The following is a 7,227-nucleotide window of genomic DNA, read 5'->3' as shown; positions in this document are numbered from 1 at the left end:
GCGAAACGCCACCCGAACCGAGACTCTCGAGCGCAGTACACTCCGCACCCGCGGCGACAAGCTGGCGCGAGAGGCCACTAAGTCTGCAATTTCGTTGCCGAGGACACCGCAGTGTCCTGGCACATGGAACAGTTTAAAATTTTTGGTGGTCTGCAAAGCGGAGAGGTCTAATTTAATTTTATCAATTTGTGAATTGTGTGTGGCATAGGAAGCCAAGGCCGAAAGAATTGCCTGACAATCGGTATAAAAGAATACCGGCGCCGCACCCGGAAGTGTGCGCGCAAAGCTGACCGCCTCTGCAAAGGCGACCAGCTCCACGGCGTATGCAGATGTAGCACCCTCAACCCGAAAACGGCCGACCGCCCGCAGGTCACCGCGCACGCCAAACGCCACAAAAGCAGCGCCCGCAGATAGAGAGGTGTAAGCCCCGTCGGTGTAGATGTGGTGCGCCGGCAGCAACGCCGCAGCCGCCGCCGCCTCCACATCCAACCGGCGGTGCTCGAAAGCGACAACCTCTGAAGGATGTCTATCGGTAGGGAGGAACACCTCCTCGACCTCGACAGCACGGAAGGACCTCGACCCGAAAGCAACGTCTTGCCGACGGGAGAAGAGGTCAAACTCGACGTTCAACCTGTCGAGGTCTATCGCCAAGGGAGGAGCGTGCAGAAGTATCTGCAACGCCCGCGTGCTCGTTGTGGAATAGGCCCCCGCCAACACCAAAAGCGGGGACCGCTGCACCAAGACGAGGCGAGAGCAAAGACCCGAGTGAGGAGATGCAGTCCACCAAACGGGCGATGCATAGGCGAGCGTCGGGAGCACGACCTGGCGGTAAAGCGCCCTCAGACGAGCAGGCGCCGGCGTGCCGCTAATGCGGAAGAAAGTCGCAAGGCGAGTGGACAGCGTCTCGGCACGCTCCTTGAGTCTCTCCGCGTGGGGAATAAATGAGAGGGTGCGATCGAAGACGACGCCGAGGATCTTGACGGCAAGCCTGAAAGACAGGCGGGCACCGTCAAGGCGAACGGCAGGCATTGTGCGACCCATTCCCCTCCGAGGAGGAGAAATGAGTAGGCACACCGTCTTGTCGCGAGAGATGGTAATTCTCGCCCCCCTCGCCCACGCGGCGACTCGGCCGAGCGCATCGTCCGACAAACGCTCAAGCTCCTTCCTGCTCGCCCCAGGCACCAGAACAACAACGTCGTCCGCGTAAGCCTGGAGCGACACGCCCTCCGGCATCTGCACCGCCAGAAGGCCACGCACTATTACATTCCACAGCAGGGGAGACAGCGGGGATCCCTGCGGGCTGCCCAAGGTGGGACGCGCTACCGCGTCTCCCGCAAAGGAGCGGAAAACCACCTCTCGGTCGGATAGAAATGACCTGAGCAGCGCGCAGAGGTTCCTCGGGCATCCCCAGTCACCGAGAGAACTCAGGACCAGGGGGTGCCACACGCTGTCAAATGCCCCCTGAAAGTCTATGGAAATCAACAGCACGTGCAGGCCAGAGTCCCGCAGCTGCCTCAATTTTGATACGAGAGCGTAAAGGGCCTGAACAGCCCCCCGCCCTCTCGTGAAACCAAATTGTGCCTCGTGGTGCAGGCCGCAACGGAACAAGAAATGGTAAAGGCGATCGTACAAGAGGCGCTCCAACACCTTTCCGACGACGGAGTTGATGACAATTGGGCGGTACGACGCAGGGGCCTCGGGCGGCCGACCGGGCTTCAAAAGGAAGATTATTCTTACCCGCCGCCAAATTCGGGGAAAGTGGCCGAGGCGGAGCGCGGTATTGAACAGAAACATGAAAAAGTCGGAGCGAACGGCCCAAAGGGCACGCAGCATGCGCGGGCTGATGCCGTCGAGGCCCGAGGCCGTCCCCAGTTTGGCGCGGGAGACCGCCAACTCGACCTCGCCAAACGTGAAGGGAACGTCCTCGGGGCCTCCCAAATAAGGACGGGCCGCCAAAGCGCGCAGCGCCACGTGCTCGGTGGTGTCCGACACCGTAGAGTCGCTGGGAACTTGGGCTTCCAGGAGGACGGCGGCCGTCGCCAACACGGACTCCGTGAACGCTCCGTCCGGCCTCAATACCGGAGGGAGCAGAGGGGGTCCCCGCAGACGACCGAACGCCCTCCTGAAAGGCCGCCCATGTAGATTTTGCAACGTGGCCTCGCGCGCAAGCTCGCGCGCGGCCGCCTCCCGCGCAGCCGCAACCCGGCTCCTGAACCGGGCCAGGGCCCCGCTGAAAGCAGCGCGATGGAATGAGCGGATCGAAGCGTCGCGCGCGCGCTGGTAACGCCGCCTCAGCGCGCACACGCGCCTGCGCTCGAGTGCCAACTCGTCCGTCCACCAAGACGCGCCCTCCCTGCGCGAAGTGGTTGGCCTCTGGGCAGAAGAGAAACGGCGGCGTTCGCGTTCGAAGATGTTGTGAAATCGGCTGACGATTAAATCGAGCGCGACGCCCGACCCGACGTCTGCGCCCCTGACCGCCGTAAAAAAGGGGGAGTGGCCGATGGCCGATACCAATCGGGCAGCCCCTCGAAAAGTGAGAATTCTCTCACGGGGCGCACTCACTAGTCCGAATGTAACGTCAATATGTTTGTGCTCGGACAGCGTCTCGGCGTCAGCCACCGACCAGCGAAAGCCCGCAAGAGCAAGGGCGGGGCTGGCCAAGGTGACGTCGATCCAGCTGTCGGAGTATCGATTTGTGTAGGCAGGGGGAGACGCCGGATCGTTGAGCACGAGGAGGTCCGCTCCCGCAGCAAAGCGCAAGAGCTCGCCTCCGCGCGCGTCGCACACGTCCGGTCCCCACACCTCGTGCTTGGCGTTAAAATCGCCCGCCACCACCGTCGGAACGCCGGCGGCGAGCGCCAGCGCCGCAGACACTTCCGCGAGAATAGGCGAGAGCGGGGAATGGGGAGCGGCATAGATAGCTATTAACGCGAACGTCGCCGTTTGGCGCGTGCTCCTCACCACTACCACGCCGGAGGACACGTATACTGGAAAAATATCGACGCGCGGGTCGCGAGCGAGAACCGCGCATCGAGGGGCGGAGGGGTCGGCGAAAACCGCCCAGTCCTGCGGAATCTGCGGTATGTGGCCATCCCGGACGTAAGGGTCCGAGATTAAAGCAAAATAAAAAGAATGTTCCTCAACTCTGGACACTAAAACTCCCGTGGCGCGCCTGCAATGGTCCAAATTTGCTTGAATAAATGAGAAAGGAAAGTTGAAAGTCATGACGAGAAAAAGCGAAGAATGAAATGAAAGACATGATAGAAGGCGGAAAAGAAAAATGAGCAGACCATTGCAGGCACGCACGAGAGTGAGGACGGCAGTGCAAACCGGCGCGGCGCCACGGGGACACACCAGGACGAACGGAGCCGGGGGCAGAAAGGGCGGGAAAGACAAAAAACGCGAGTTAAAGCAGTTGAGAAAGGGAGCGGAAAGTGTTGAAAAGAATCAACGAAGGAAGGCAGACGGAGCGGGCGGGCAAACCGCGCTGCAAGAAAAGAAATGGAGGAAAGACGGCGGAAGCCGGAAGCGAAAGGAACGAATAACTAGTGGGAAATGAAATGGGCGGCTCGAGCGCGTGCACGCAGAGCCGCCTGAGACAGAGATACGGAAGAAGAAATGCAAGGAAAGAAAAAAGAGGGAGGGAAAAGAAAAGAAAGAAGAAAAGAAAGGGTGCGGAAGAAGCGCGTCGAAGCGCGACTCCGGGCGCGGCGCGTAATGGAACGGCGCGGTTGCCCACCCACTCCGCGAAGACAAGGAATGTTTACGGTGATCCATAATCCGTTCGTCCCCTCAGACGAGCCACCCTCTCTAGCAATATGGGACAAGATGCCGCTCCCGCAGGGTGCGGAGGACCGTCGCGACCAGCCCTGCGACACTCAGCGCAGGCGACGGCCGCATCGCCCGCTCGCACCGAGCAAGTCTCCGCCAAGTGATTCTCGGCACACTTGGTGCAAACGGCGCTGTCGTTGTTGGAGGATTGGCGGCAAGCCCTGCGGGAGTGGCCGTAAGTAGCGCAAAACGTACACATTGGTACGTGAAGGTCCTCGACCACGGAGGCCGAGGACCAGCCGATGGTAAGACGTCCCCGCGCAAGGACACGGTGGAATGCGTCGGGGGGAAGGGACAATACATGAGTCTTCGCCCCGTCCCGCTGGCGAAAGGTGTAGCGGCGGCGGATGGTTCTGACGTCCAGACCGAGGTCGGGATTCTTCGCCACCACTTGGGCGACGACCGCCTCGTCCGGCACGTCGGGGTCTACACCATAAACGCGAACTTGCGGTTTGCGGCGCTCGGCCACCCGAACAGTCATAACTGTGCGGGTGGCCTCGTTTCGCTGGACCGCCGATCTGAGGTTATCTATCGTGTTGCGATCGCGCGCAAGAACCGTAACGCCAGCGGGCGTGGCACGCAACACTACGGGACCGATCCCTTCGTCCTCGTGTGCTATGTTTGCTTTTAAGGTGGTGATTAATTCTCGCGGCGATACGTGTGCCGCGGGCGCAGAATTGAAAAAAGCAACGTGGTTGTTAACTTGCCGCATTGCTGTTTGAGGCGGCCGCGTTGGAATGGAAGGGGCCTCCCGCGGGGTCGAACCTCGGACGACCTCCGCGAAAGTGGGAGGCCGCACAGGCTCCGCCGGGACAGGACGCTGCTGGACGGCTGTTGACGCCGCCTCCAGTCGCGCCTCCGCGGTAGAGGCCCTGGTCCGGGCAGCCGAAGCCTCCCGGCGCTCCGTCGACCACATGGCTCGGAGGACCTCGTCGTGACCGCGGGCGTCGGAGGCCAGGCCGCGATATTCCGCGCAACGGTAGACCATCTCGCCGAACATGTGCGAGATTTGTGTACGGGCCTGGACCGGGATCTTGTTCTTGTCAAGGTTGAGGAACGCCGTGAGGCGCTCCTGCAACCGCGTGACTTCCGCGAAGTCCGGCATGGCAGCAAACGCCAGGTCGAGCCTGGCGCCGGACTCCGCGGGGCCCGCGACGGGGGTGTTCGATAAGTCACGGGCCGCCTCCGCGGTCGCACCCGCGGGAACCGGAACCACGGACGGGCTCGGAGCGGCCGCCGTCGACTCCGAGACCAGCGACGAAGAGGACCCGGGGGCAGGACCCGAAGGTCCCGCAAAGTCCGCCGCCACGTCGGGCGGCACGGGCCGAGGCGCAGCGGAGGGCTGCGCGGTCGGAACCGCGTCCGGGACCTGGGCGATGATGGTGTCGCCAGCCTCCGAGAAGGGCGAATCGGAGGGGTTCGATGGCACCGGCGAAGCGCTCGAGCCCGAAGTCGCGGTGGGTGAAATGCGATGTAAAGTCACAATTGGTAAATTCGCCCGTGTGGGCGACGCAGGGGAGGGAGAGCGCGAAGCGCTCATGGTAGGGCCGGAGGGCGTAAAGATCGCCGACCACCAACGGGACAGGGCGGGAACCGGGCTCAGGCCCCGCTAGGGAAAAACCCCAGGGCGAGGGCCCAAGTCCGCAAGCCCGTTCGAGTGGGAGAAGAAACCAGCCGCCCGAAGTAGCGGCCAGCGGTCGTGAAAGGGCGGAGAAAATAAAGTTTGCGGCCCACCTTAAGATGGTTGTAGGTAGGACCGCGACCGGTGAAGAGCGCCCCTACCAGCGTAGGGGACGCAACCGCTGGGGGTCGGGCGACGTCAAAGTGTCCGGACCGCAAGGGCGGGGACCGCAGGCAAGGGCGGGACCAGGATCCGCAGCCGGAAGCGGCGGCCCCCGAGGCTCAGAAAGAGCCAGAGACGCCAACAGCGGCAACGAGGCAGCCTCGAGCAGCCCCAGGAGGCCGCAGGCAGAAGCGGCCAAAAAACCGCCGAGACGGCGAAGACCGCCGCGTCCCAGGACCGCGGGCAGGTGGCGATTCCCGCAGTGAGGCCAAGGTCCGCGAACCGGGACCGCAAAAGGTGCCCCGAAAGCCCCAAAAAGGAGCCCGGGGCCGCAGCAGGAACGGGCGGGGCAGGAGGAGAAACTTCGTCCTCCTCCTCACCGGCCGTGAGCCAATTTGGGCCCGCCGACAAAAAATGCGGAAAATCGCAAAAAAGCGGTTAAAAACCGCTACTCGAACTGATCGGACGTGCGCCGGCGAGCTCCTGCCCATCTGCCTGGCTCCGCCCCTGGGCTCGTGCTCTACCCCGCCCCGGGCCTTTCACCGCTGCTGATGTCCCGGGGCTGAGGGCCTTGGTTCCTGAGGTCCTCCAGCCCCCCTGCCACTGGATATTCATCTCCGCCAGCGGTTTTTAACCGGTTTTTTTGCGATTTTCCGCATTTTGCGGCGGCGGGCCCAAATTGGCTCACGGCCGGTGAGGAGGAGGACGAAGTTTCTCCTCCTGCCCCGCCCGTTCCTGCTGCGGCCCCGGGCTCCTTTTTGGGGCTTTCGGGGCACCTTTTGCGGTCCCGGTTCGCGGACCTTGGCCTCAATGCGGGAATCGCCACCTGCCCGCGGTCCTGGGACGCGGCGGTCTTCGCCGTCTCGGCGGTTTTTTGGCCGCCTCTGCCTGCGGCCTCCTGTGGCTGCTCGAGGCTGCCTCATTGCCGCTGTTGGCGTCTCTGGCTCTTTCTGAGCCTCGGGGGCCGCCGCTTCCGGCTGCGGATCCTGGTCCCGCCCTTGCCTGCGGTCCCCGCCCTTGCGGTCCGGACACTTTGACGTCGCCCGACCCCCAGCGGTTGCGTCCCCTACGCTGGTAGGGGCGCTCTTCACCGGTCGCGGTCCTACCTACAACCATCTTAAGGTGGGCCGCAAACTTTATTTTCTCCGCCCTTTCACGACCGCTGGCCGCTACTTCGGGCGGCTGGTTTCTTCTCCCACTCGGACGGGCTTGCGGACTTGGGCCCTCCCCCTGGGGTTTTTCCCTAGCGGGGCCTGAGCCCGGTTCCCGCCCTGTCCCGTTGGTGGTCGGCGATCTTTACGCCCTCCGGCCCTAACATGAGCGCTTCGCGCTCTCCCTCCCCTGCGTCGCCCACACGGGCGAATTTACCAATTGTGACTTTACACCGAATTTCACCAACCGCGACTTCGGGCTCGAGCGCTTCGCGGGAGCCGTCGAACCCCTCCGATTCGCCCTTCTCGGAGGCTGGCGACGCCATCATCGCCCAGGTCCCGGACGCGGTGCCGACCGCGCAGCCCTCCGCTGCGCCTCGGCCCGTGCCGCCCGACGTGGCGGCGGACTTTGCGGGACCTTCGGGTCCTGCCACCGGGTCCTCTTCGCCGCTGGTCTCGGAG

This window comes from Amblyomma americanum, chromosome 3, assembly GCF_052857255.1.
Source record: "Amblyomma americanum isolate KBUSLIRL-KWMA chromosome 3, ASM5285725v1, whole genome shotgun sequence".
NCBI classification, from domain to species: domain Eukaryota; kingdom Metazoa; phylum Arthropoda; class Arachnida; order Ixodida; family Ixodidae; genus Amblyomma; species Amblyomma americanum.
The sequence above is the reverse complement of the archived record's forward strand: the minus strand, read 5'-3'. Positions refer to the sequence as shown.